Source organism: Serinus canaria, chromosome 6, assembly GCF_022539315.1.
Source record: "Serinus canaria isolate serCan28SL12 chromosome 6, serCan2020, whole genome shotgun sequence".
Taxonomy (NCBI): domain Eukaryota; kingdom Metazoa; phylum Chordata; class Aves; order Passeriformes; family Fringillidae; genus Serinus; species Serinus canaria.
This window is the reverse complement of record NC_066320.1, coordinates 26,631,815-26,642,478: the sequence shown is the minus strand read 5'-3', so window position 1 is coordinate 26,642,478 and position 10,664 is coordinate 26,631,815.

Sequence of the window (10,664 nt, the reverse complement as noted above, 5' to 3'; positions counted from 1 at the left end):
TTTGGGGGCCAGGGGAAAATATTGTATGCTCAGCTAATAAAGCAGCTGAACAACTGGAGGAGAGGGATGGCAATCCCTCCCTCTCCAGCCAGGGTGAATATGGAAAAAAGAAGTTTGAACAGCCACCTCCACCCAGACACTAAGGCAGTGTCTCATTCAGGGCCATGCAAATAAAAATTAAATTAATATGGATTGCTGAAAGACTCACTGTCTATAATTTCTTCCCCTAAATCTTCTGCGAATTGTTGGTTTTGGGTTTTTTTATATTATTATATTTTACTTGTGCAGGATTCTTACATTTCTAACCTTCATTACAGTGGCTTTGTGCCCCAGCACTCCTGGGAAAATGCATATTCAGAATAGCTTTGCAAGTGCTGCCGAAGCCATTTGATGTCTGCACCACTAGCTAAGTTATTTGCTAACAAACGTTGAGACTTTTTGCCCTTCCAAAAGAACTATTTCACATGTGGTTTTTGGCTTCCTCTGCAGTGGCTCAGCAATATTATTTTATCCCAGCAAAGAGCACATTATTGTTTAATATCACTGCTATATTCCAGTGTGTTCCCAAGATGATAAATGTTGGCGCAGAAAAGAGGCAACTTTTTCAAACAATAAGTAATAAATTGTGGAAGGCTGAGGTAAATATTTTTCCATGTCCCCGAACAACTCTTGAGTACATTCCTGAGGAGTGTATTGACAATAAAATGTTTGAGAACAAGAAAATTTGTTGGATCAGGTTGTGGTTGTTGTCCAGCCCGTAAAATATCATGAAAATTTCTAGCTCCTTCTCCCATCTGTTCCAGTATGTACTTCTGGGTACAGCTTTAACTAAAGCATTCAAAATGTCTACCATGAAAATATGAATATGAATGAATTAGTGTGAGAAGACAAACTGCATTGTTCCAAGGCTTTAGGAAAAAGCAACCTGAAACACAAAGTTTGTCAGCTAGGCCCAGGTGTGTTGGTGATGAATTATTCAAACACCTGGATTCACTGTGCCAGTGAGATCTGGAGTGCAATGGGCGACCCAGCCAAGCAAGGACAAGAGGTGTCACACGTGGGTTGCTGAGCACTGAACATGTTCAGTGAGTTGTTTGTGATCAAATCACAGGTCACAAAAGTCAGAAATTAATGAGTAAAGGTGTCACCTCGATACCCTGTTTGAAAACAATCCCTGCTAGCAGGCAAGCCAAAAAGAGAAAAAGATTACCAAAATCAGAATATTGATATCCAGTGTAAGGTTTACTTGCAGGTGTGCATCACCTCCAACAGGACCATATTTCTGTCCAGCCCTGTACATCCCTTTGAACCCCATCCCTACTGCTTCTGCCCTCAGGCTGGCACACCCACCCAGGAGGAGCACTCACTTAACCCACCAGGAGCCAGAGGGAAAAGCACTGGTGACTGGGAGCAGAGCTGCAAGTGCTGACCCCAACCACATGAAAATTAGCACCTCAGTATGTACAGAAAAGGCTACTTCGTTATAATTTCTTTGCATTGATTTCAAAGGGTTTTTTGCATTTTTTAAATATTGAATATGGACATGTTCAACATCCTTCTGGGCCAATATCTGTCTGTTTAAATGGAAACTACTAATCCCCTAACACTATAAGGGGAAGACATATTCAGTATTCTCTGTACTTGAGACATAAATAATAAATGCAATTTAAACTGAAATTTGAGCAGACTTTCCATTAAGTAACAGATCACTGTTGGATGGGCATGGTTTTTTATATCTGGCAGAGGGCTGTATCTCAGATATGTAGACATCATGTAGAGATGGGATATTTTGTACGAACATTAATAATGATGTTCCTACATCGCTCATGCTGAGGAAATGCTTCCTATTCATCTCATTATCTTCTGGTGCCACAATGGCAGCATGATGAGTGCAGAGAAATGAGTGAGAAGCCTTCTATGTCTTTGTGTGGTGGGCATAAAATGGTTGCAAACTAGATGAATGCTTAAATACATTATCTCTTTGACATTTCACACTACCCTTCTGGAAAGACCCCATATATTTAATATCAAAAGGGCAGAGACCACTTACCATGGGAGAAAAAGAGAATGACTGCTTTGTCCTGCTATCTGTATCCCAGGGAGCAGATCACAGAGGACCGAGATGGTTTCCCTCACGCCTTGAAAGGGGCTGATGAGAACCCAGGAGCACCTAGATAGAAGTCAGATCCGTTCACTCATATCAGTCCCACAGATCTGCTCTAAATCTCTCTTCCCAGTCACCTCCTCCAGGGTTAAAAAGATGGCACAGCAGAGTGTGCCAGAGAGGTTGTTCTGAGTTATTGTTGTGTATGTTTCAATGGTCATTGCTGTCTTCATAACCCTCATTTCAATATAAATCACTTCTGTTTTCACATTTTCTCCCAGACTAGTTCCACATCCCAAGGACCATTCCCACAAGTACCAGTTGAATCTGTTCCCCCCAGCTCTTCTCCAACGACCTTTCACAACATTGCTAAAGGCTTCAGCACTCACTGAAAGCATCAAAGAGCCTATTCTCATCTTTCATGGAATCTAATAAGAATGGTGGGGCTATATATTCACAAAGCTGGCACTGCTTCTCTGCATGTCCTTTAAAAGCCGCAGGAGTCTCCATGTGGGAGAATGGGAATAGCAGCACTGGCCTGCCAGCCATGGAGGCTAAAGCACAGATCCCTTACGAGAATTGTTGAAGTTCAAATCAGTTGATGCAGGAAAGAAAACACTTTGCAGGAAAGTAAGAGTTGCACACGTCCATGAGGAGGAGAGCAAGATGCCTATAGGTAGCTCAGCTGCCTCCCCAACCTGCAGCCTCGAAATAAAAATGATGACAGGACTGCAAACACAAATATCCCAAGCTTCACTGATCTAATTCACATCAGTGGACAACTCCTTGTACAGATGAATCTCTGGAACAGGCCTCTTTTCCACATTCTATTAACTATAAATATTTAATTTGAAATATAAGGTACTAATAGGCATCTTTAATAAAAGAATATTGTGATAGATTGGCAGACTGCCACATTCATCTCCACTTCATACAGCGTCTCCTTCTTGTCTTGAACTGCTAGATGACATCCTTCTGATGGAATTAATTGGCCTCTTTCTTGCCCCATGCTATTTCTGGTGTAATTATCTTGCAGTTTGGCCCCTGGATGATGTTGTTCCTGCTGCTGCTCTTTTACTCTCAGTATTCTCAGTTGGTGTAGGGTGTTGCCTGAATTCAGGTCCATTTTCCTCTTACCAATATTTAGCGACATTTTCTGCAGAAAGAGCAATTTAGATTCCAATGTAAAGCAAGCTGTGATCAAAATCCATTGGCTTCAACAGCTGATAGATCAGCTTTTCACACCTGCCACGTGCTTCAAGCAGTCATGAGACAGAAATGTGCATTGGAAAATGAAGTTGCACATGTGAGGAAGAAGAGATGACAAGACTGATTGGAAGAAAAGAAAACCGAGTTTCTGTTTTCCCAGGAAATTACAGCTTGACCTCAGGTTACTGAGATATTTCCATTGACTTCATGGCTTTTCCTCTGCAGATATATCAGATATGAGATCCATCCAGTGAAGTACATTCCCTTGTAATTACTGAACTACCAAAGTGCAAAAAGTTACAAAGGAGATGAAATGTATTCTAGAATTAGACAATGGACTTCAGTTAATTTTTGCATTTCTTCATATACCGATTCACTTTTTATTTGGGTATTTTAAATTATTAAGAAGAAAATTAAAAATTAAAGAGGAAGAACATTTCTGGATAGAAAAGAGTAAAAAATGGAAAGTCCAGCTTACAAGTAAGCACTCTTTCCTGGTAAAAGAATGGGTGACAGGGTGATGGCTTGAAAAAATATGGAAGCTATTCCTGAGAAATTTCTTAGGAATGGAGAGCATAATGTCAGATTAAAGCAAATCCAAACCCATCCCAAAACCTTAATTTCCATATTTTCCTATTTCTGGGAAGCTTTCATATTTCCCTCTTTGTCACAGCTGATACCAAATTTTACCCATGCTGTGACAAATTTCCTGGTCTACATGCCCAGCCAGTGCTTTCTACATGGCCTGTCTGAGCTGGTTTAGTCTTTTTTCTGGGAGCCAAGTACTAGCAAGGCTAGGGAACATGCTCCTGGAGGAAGAGAGATTCCTGTGCCACAAGCCAGGCACTGCAGCTTCACTTGAGACCAGCCATGGACACACACTGCACTCAGCAGTGGTGTTTATAGGATTGTTAACTGCCAAAGAGATGTGAGGCTCACCTCTGTAACAATATCTCCTTTGCCTTCAAAAAGCACTTCTCTGAAGTGCCCAGAGATATCCTCTCTTAGGGGTATTCCCAGTTAAGATAAACCAAGGGAAAATGTGAGGCTACTGTCAAAAGAAGAATAATGTTAGTGCTTACAAAAGTTCCCCTTCATGAAGGAACTCCACAGTGCTCTGCACAACCTCTGTGTTTGATTTCTCTGTCATATTTTCTCACACTGGAGATGGTCCCAAAGCAAACCTCTGAATGCAAGCACAGAACATGATTAAGAATCAAAGCCTAGAATGCCAGAACATATGTTTGGCTTCTTGCTTGTATCTTTATAGAGGTCCAGCCAAAAGCCTCAGTACAAACACCCTTGAATATTTGTATGTTCTGCACAATAGGACAAAATATTTATGCTTACTACTATTAACCTTTTGATGACTAAAACTTGCAAATCTACTATTTGCCATGGATTCTACAGGGGAAGAGAAACCCTGTTTGACCTAAAATAAGTCTAGCTCAGCCTTGTTTTTCTCAGCAGTCAGAAATTCTGACTGCTCCTTCAAGTCAAAAGAACATTACTTCACAACACAGAATCCCTGAGGTGGCTTCCCATAATGTTCAAGCTCCTAGACAAAACTCTGGGAAGTGCAGTGCCTCATGATATGGACACACTTTGCTTATTTCAAGAGGACCAGAAGCTCTGGTTTTCACTGGAAGTTCTTTGTCTCTGGTTAAGTCAAAAGTAAACAAAAATTTCTCATCTTAAACTGGTTTATTCATCAGATGTCATGTAAGATAATCACCTTAGCAAAAAGGCCTTCAGTATTACCAAAGACATATGCATGTATTTCTCTATCCTAGAATGAGAGGAAAGTCAAACTTACCTGCAAATTCCACAGCTAGAGGTGTAACATCATTGGGTACCTCAGACAACCTGGACTTTGCCTCCGTCTGTCTTTTATGTGTGACTCTTCAGATTCCACTGAAGGTTTCTGCTCTGCCAGTCCTGCAGCTTTCTAAGACACATCTCAGCAGCCTGTTGACCTCCCACAGGTCAGGAGAAAGTGTCAAACAAATGCTTTTTGATGTAAATCAAGCTTCTCATGCTCATGCTTCTCATGAATTAATGAATAACACTCTTCCAGAGCTATTTTTCCACCAGGCATGGCACTATATGAAAGACATAAACCTATTAGAAAGCATGCAAAGAAGGGCTATGAGAATGTTGAAAGGTCTGGAGGGAAAGATGTAGGAGGTGTAGCTGAGGGCACTTGGTTACTTCAGCTGGAGAAGACAGAGGGGGGACCTCAAAGGATTCTACAACTTCTTCATGAGGGGGAGAGGAGGGGCAGGCACTGATCTCTTCTCTGTGGTGACCGGTGACAGGACCCAAGGGAATGGCCTGAAGCTTTGTCAGTGGAGGTTTAGGTTGGATATTGGCAAGAGGTTCTTCACCCAGAGGGTGTTTGGGCACTGGAAGAGGCTCCCCAGGGCAGTGGTCACTACAGTAGTCCTCACATAGTTCAAGAAATACAGTGCTCTTCAGGCACATAGGGTGATCCTTGGGGTGGCCCTGGGAGCTGGACTTCGATGACCCTTGTGGGTCCCTTCCAACTCAGCACATTGTATGATACCATGTAGGACTAGAAACTACTACAAATTATCTGAAATCCACCCTGGATACCGTGTATATATGATAAAGGGCATAATTTAGCATATTTTCCTCAATCCCAATGAAAATAAATTATTTAAGACAGAAAAGATGAAACAAAAAATTCATGTAAAGGTTACTCAGGAAATTTCAGCATGGAACATCTCATTAATCAAACCCCAAATAAAATCAGCTGTCTTCTAAAGTGAGAACAGAAAAATTTAGGACAACATACGCCTGAAAAAAAAGTTAGATTTTTTTATTCCAGGAGAACTCAGCTAAAAGCTCCCTCCATTCTGGCACCTGGGTTTCGTTTCATAATAGCTTCGGTCCATTGTTCCTTATTATCAGAGCTGACTATGTTCAAGCTAAGGCAGATCTTGTTCCTAAATTTATGTCTCTGTGTGTGACCACTACAATATATGTTTTGTATGCTTTTTCCTGAAAGCCTAATATAGTGATACCTGTGACACGGCTTGGACTCCCCCTTTCATGTGTATTACCAACTCGAACTGCAACCTGCTGGTAGATTTTTCTTAAACTCTAAAATGAGGGTCTAACCTTCTCTTCTTTTTCTTTTTCTTCTCTGTTACCTATAATCTTGATTTGACTCACACAAAAGTGACACAGTGGGAAATCCACTCAAGAAGACTTTGACAACTAACAATGGAAACCTACCTACACGAAAGTTGACTGGTGGCGTTTATAGTGAAAAAATGTATTCAGGTTTAAAGATGTCATCTGTGTTAACTGATCCGTGTTGGTTTTGTGTGTTTTTGTCAAAAGAAATGTGCCGTGGAGTCACCTCTGTTAGGGTAAAGAAAACTAGCCAGAACAACATCACCACTAAAAATAGACAGCTATAGTCAGGAGAAAAAAAAAATAATCCCCCCAAAATATTTAAGATTGGGTTAATATGAAGTTTAGGTTGGACCAAATCCAAAGGATTATATAAAATAGTGAAACTTTCAATATTTAAATACAGCTAACACATAGAAATATTTATACTTGTCTGCCTTTTGTCTTCTCTAATGCACACAAAAAAATTGTTATTTTATGCAGTACCAACATTGTTTTAAATGTGCCTCATGGATTAAATTAAAATAAGATCACGGTACATTTTTCAGTAGTAGCTGCCAATTGTTTTGGCTTTGGGACAGATTTACTGTCCACCTGGAATGAACTCTTGCTGTGAAACATCTTCCCTCATCAAATGGCACACCTGAGGCCATAAGATGTCATTGGAAATCTTGGACATTTAATCCCAGAAAAAAGACAATTAAGTTAGTACAAAGTTCAAAGATGCCACAAGCCAAGTAAAAGGGACTGAATCCATGAGGGTATTAAAGCAATTGGTATTGTACAACCAGTCCTTGTGTCTTCCACATTACTGGGTCTGCTCTACTAGGCCAGACCTTGTTGCTGGACACAGCTGCCTTGAAGTACATGTTCGTGGTAATATATTCACTGCTAACATACCCTTTTGATGAAAACCTTATCAAATATTCCACATTTGTGAAACTCAACCCAAAAATGGTCTTTTGAGTCATGTTACAAACATGTGAAATGGAGATGATGCTACTACTCCACCCTCATGAAATGCAGGACAATGGAAAAACTTGGAAGAGGTTCTTGGAAGAAACCTGAGGTGACAAACTCTGTGCAAAATGTGAATGAAACAGAGAGGATCTGAAGGCAGAAGGAGGCAGAGAGTCAGCTGCATCCCTCAGTTCATTTACCCAGGTCAGAGTAGCTTGAAGGAAGGACAAAGTTCAGAGGGGTCTGTACTGTTGCTGTCTATGCTGCAGGTGTTCTCTAGCTAAACTGAAGGCTTTAAAAAGTGACCAGATTTGTGGATGGCAAATTTTTCCAACCTGTATATTGCTTATACCTGAAAGATGCCTATTAATTTAAATTCACATAAAAATTTAAAGAGGGTGGGGCAAAGAAAAAGATCATAGCTTAAAATTAAATCATTTAAGGTGAAGCCACTTTAGTGTTTTTTCATTGGTACAAGTTCTTTGTCATCCCTCATGATGCAGAGGAGGAAAAGTTCATAAAAGCAAGACATGAACTGCTTAAGTAAAATTCATGCATTAGACAGAGAACTAAACTACATTGTTGGTTCAACAAGAAATACCTCAGAAAACCCAGTGAGAAACATATATAATGGGATGACTCACTGGAGATGGAATTTTATCTCTTGCCACTGTGGCAACACTGATTCTGCCATGGAGGTTCTGAACATGGTTTTTGCGGATAATATGAGCTGTGCCTCTGTATCTCATGTATCTCATGTTTTTTACCATTTTAGAGCCAGGGGAGGACTTGTTTAATACATATCCCAGACTGCAATAGATATGGAATTTGTGAATCACAGACCCTTTACTTCAGCCAGACAAGGGCTACTGCAGGACCTCACCTCTCTTGTCACCCTTCTGATTTCTCCTACAGCTTCACTGCCAGGCAAGTCTCAGCATCAAAGATGAAAGCTGGCTAAAGCCTCCAGCAAGAAAACTGCCAAAAGTTGGGTGATTAAACAGAACAAATCAAACCCCCTTCAAATGTTACTTTAGAGAGTATGTATTCAAGTTCAAATGGGGGTTATTGTGTCTCAGTTTGCCATCGTGCAGTCAAGGTAACTGACCCAGCAATACCTGCCCAGAGGAAGAGATAATGTTTGAAATTCATGTTAGAAACAATTATCTACTTGACTTTTAAGTATGGTTCTTTCTGCTTTCATTTTTTTTTTAGGAGGGCATAAAAAAAAAAAAAAACCAAAAAACAAACCAGAAAGGCTCCCAACTCTTTGAAAGTCCTGTTTGTGCTGAAAACAGACTCTGTGAATTGGTAATTGGCCTCACGGAGCCCAGGGGAAGTGAGGCTGAGGCAGCTTGGCAGGTGGCACCGCTGCCGTGCTCAGCCCTTCTGCAGCCACCCACAGGCCAGTCCTGGCTGCGGGGGCTTTGCTGCAGCAGGACAAGCCCCCATCCCACAGCCTGAGCTCAGCACCCTCCTTGCCCAATCTCACCCACCTCTACCATCCCTGTACCCCTCTGCACAAGGCTGGAGAAGGGCTCACAGGGTGATGTGGCTGCCCCAGGGCTGTGGGTGTGCAAAGGTCCCCGTGGTGCTGGAGGTCACGGCCTCCCTCACAAGGGCAAAGCTGGCAGGAGCCCAACTCTGGACAGCTGGAAACAGAAGCAAAACAAGAAAGCCACAAGTATGTAACTTCTCTGTTCTTCAGCATTGGCTGCTATTTCCTGTTAAACTGCTGCCTTTCACCCAGGGCAGGGCTGGCTCTCCTGCAGGTGAGGAGGGGGGGAGGTGGCCTGCTGGCCACATGGGGACGGCTGGAGCTGCTGGCTGAGGAATTACAGAATCACAGAATATGCTGAGTTGGAAGGGACCCACAAGGATCATCGAGTCCAGCTCCTGGCCCTCATAAACACATGGGTGAGAAACAAAGAATGATCTTCAGCAAGACCACGAGCAATTTGTGGGCAGCCATGTCCTGTCCCTGCTTGGTCAGGACAGAAGACGCTGGCTGGTCCTGTCAGTGTCCCTGTGGCTTCTCTGGAAGGGAAGGCTGATTGTGAGCCTGGAAATGCTGCACAGAATCATCCTGTTGGAATCCTGCTCCTGCTTCCCCTCTGGGGCCTTAGGTGAATCCAAGCCCACAGTGTGAATGCACACTCAGGAGCACTTGTGGCCACGCACAGAATGGGCAACTTCAACCCTGCTGCTCCCAGGGAATTCAAACCGTTAGAAAAATGAATTAAGCCTTGCCAATATCTTTGCTTTAAAAATCAAAACAACAATAACAAAAAGACCAGTCAGGTTAATTACACTAGAGCAGGGAGGAATCTGTGAGATGTAAATACATTTCCATGAACATTAAAAGCAAACCCCTCTCTAAAGTGTTTTTCTTTCACAAGCAAGCAAGAAAAAGCATTGGATAAAACAAACTTTGCTTATTTTAGTTTCGACTCAATTACCTGTTAATGGAAAAAATCTGGCACCACCAATAATAAGGCAGGAATGAGATCACTGTTCTGGAGGCCTGGCTTGTCAGGGAAGCTTGCAACAAGAAGTGCATTTATCTGCCTTTCTATAACCCTTTTCAAGCACTCTGTCAGGGAGCCCAAACTGAGCAGCCAGTTTAGGAGGAACTTGGAACCCACTCCAGGCCCCCTCGGCCCTCTGGGAAAAGGAAAATTATTGTTGGCAAGTCTGCCTGGCTCCAGAAGTTGATCCAGTGCCCCCCACTTGCCCATGCAGCAGCAGACAGAGCTAAGAATTTTGTTATAATTAAATAACAGTGTGCTGATTGGTTGCTGGAGGTGGTCTTGAAACTGGTGTTTAAGGCAGTAGAGAACAACGGTTACTATTCATAGAAAAAGCAGAGTCTTAAAATCCATCTGTTTTGTTCCAAATTTAGGCCAAAAAAATGCTCACTCACTGTCTTTAAAAATACCACCTGCTTAGCTATTTTGTATAATGTGCCATTATATAAGTTTGAAGAAGGAGCAGGCAGGGAAGCAGCGGGGGCTGAGGAGGGGTGGGTGGAACAGATTAAAAAGATATAGTTAGATCCAAAAATACCCCAGCAGCTTATTTAAAAGGGAACACAAAATAAGGGAGCAAAGGAGACAGTTTCTGATGGAGATTAAAACCAGGGTGTTTGCTAATGCCTGGCAAACAGCTACTACAAATGGGCTTGTTTGCAAATAAGATAATAATCCTTTTTCCCTCTTTCTTGATAAAA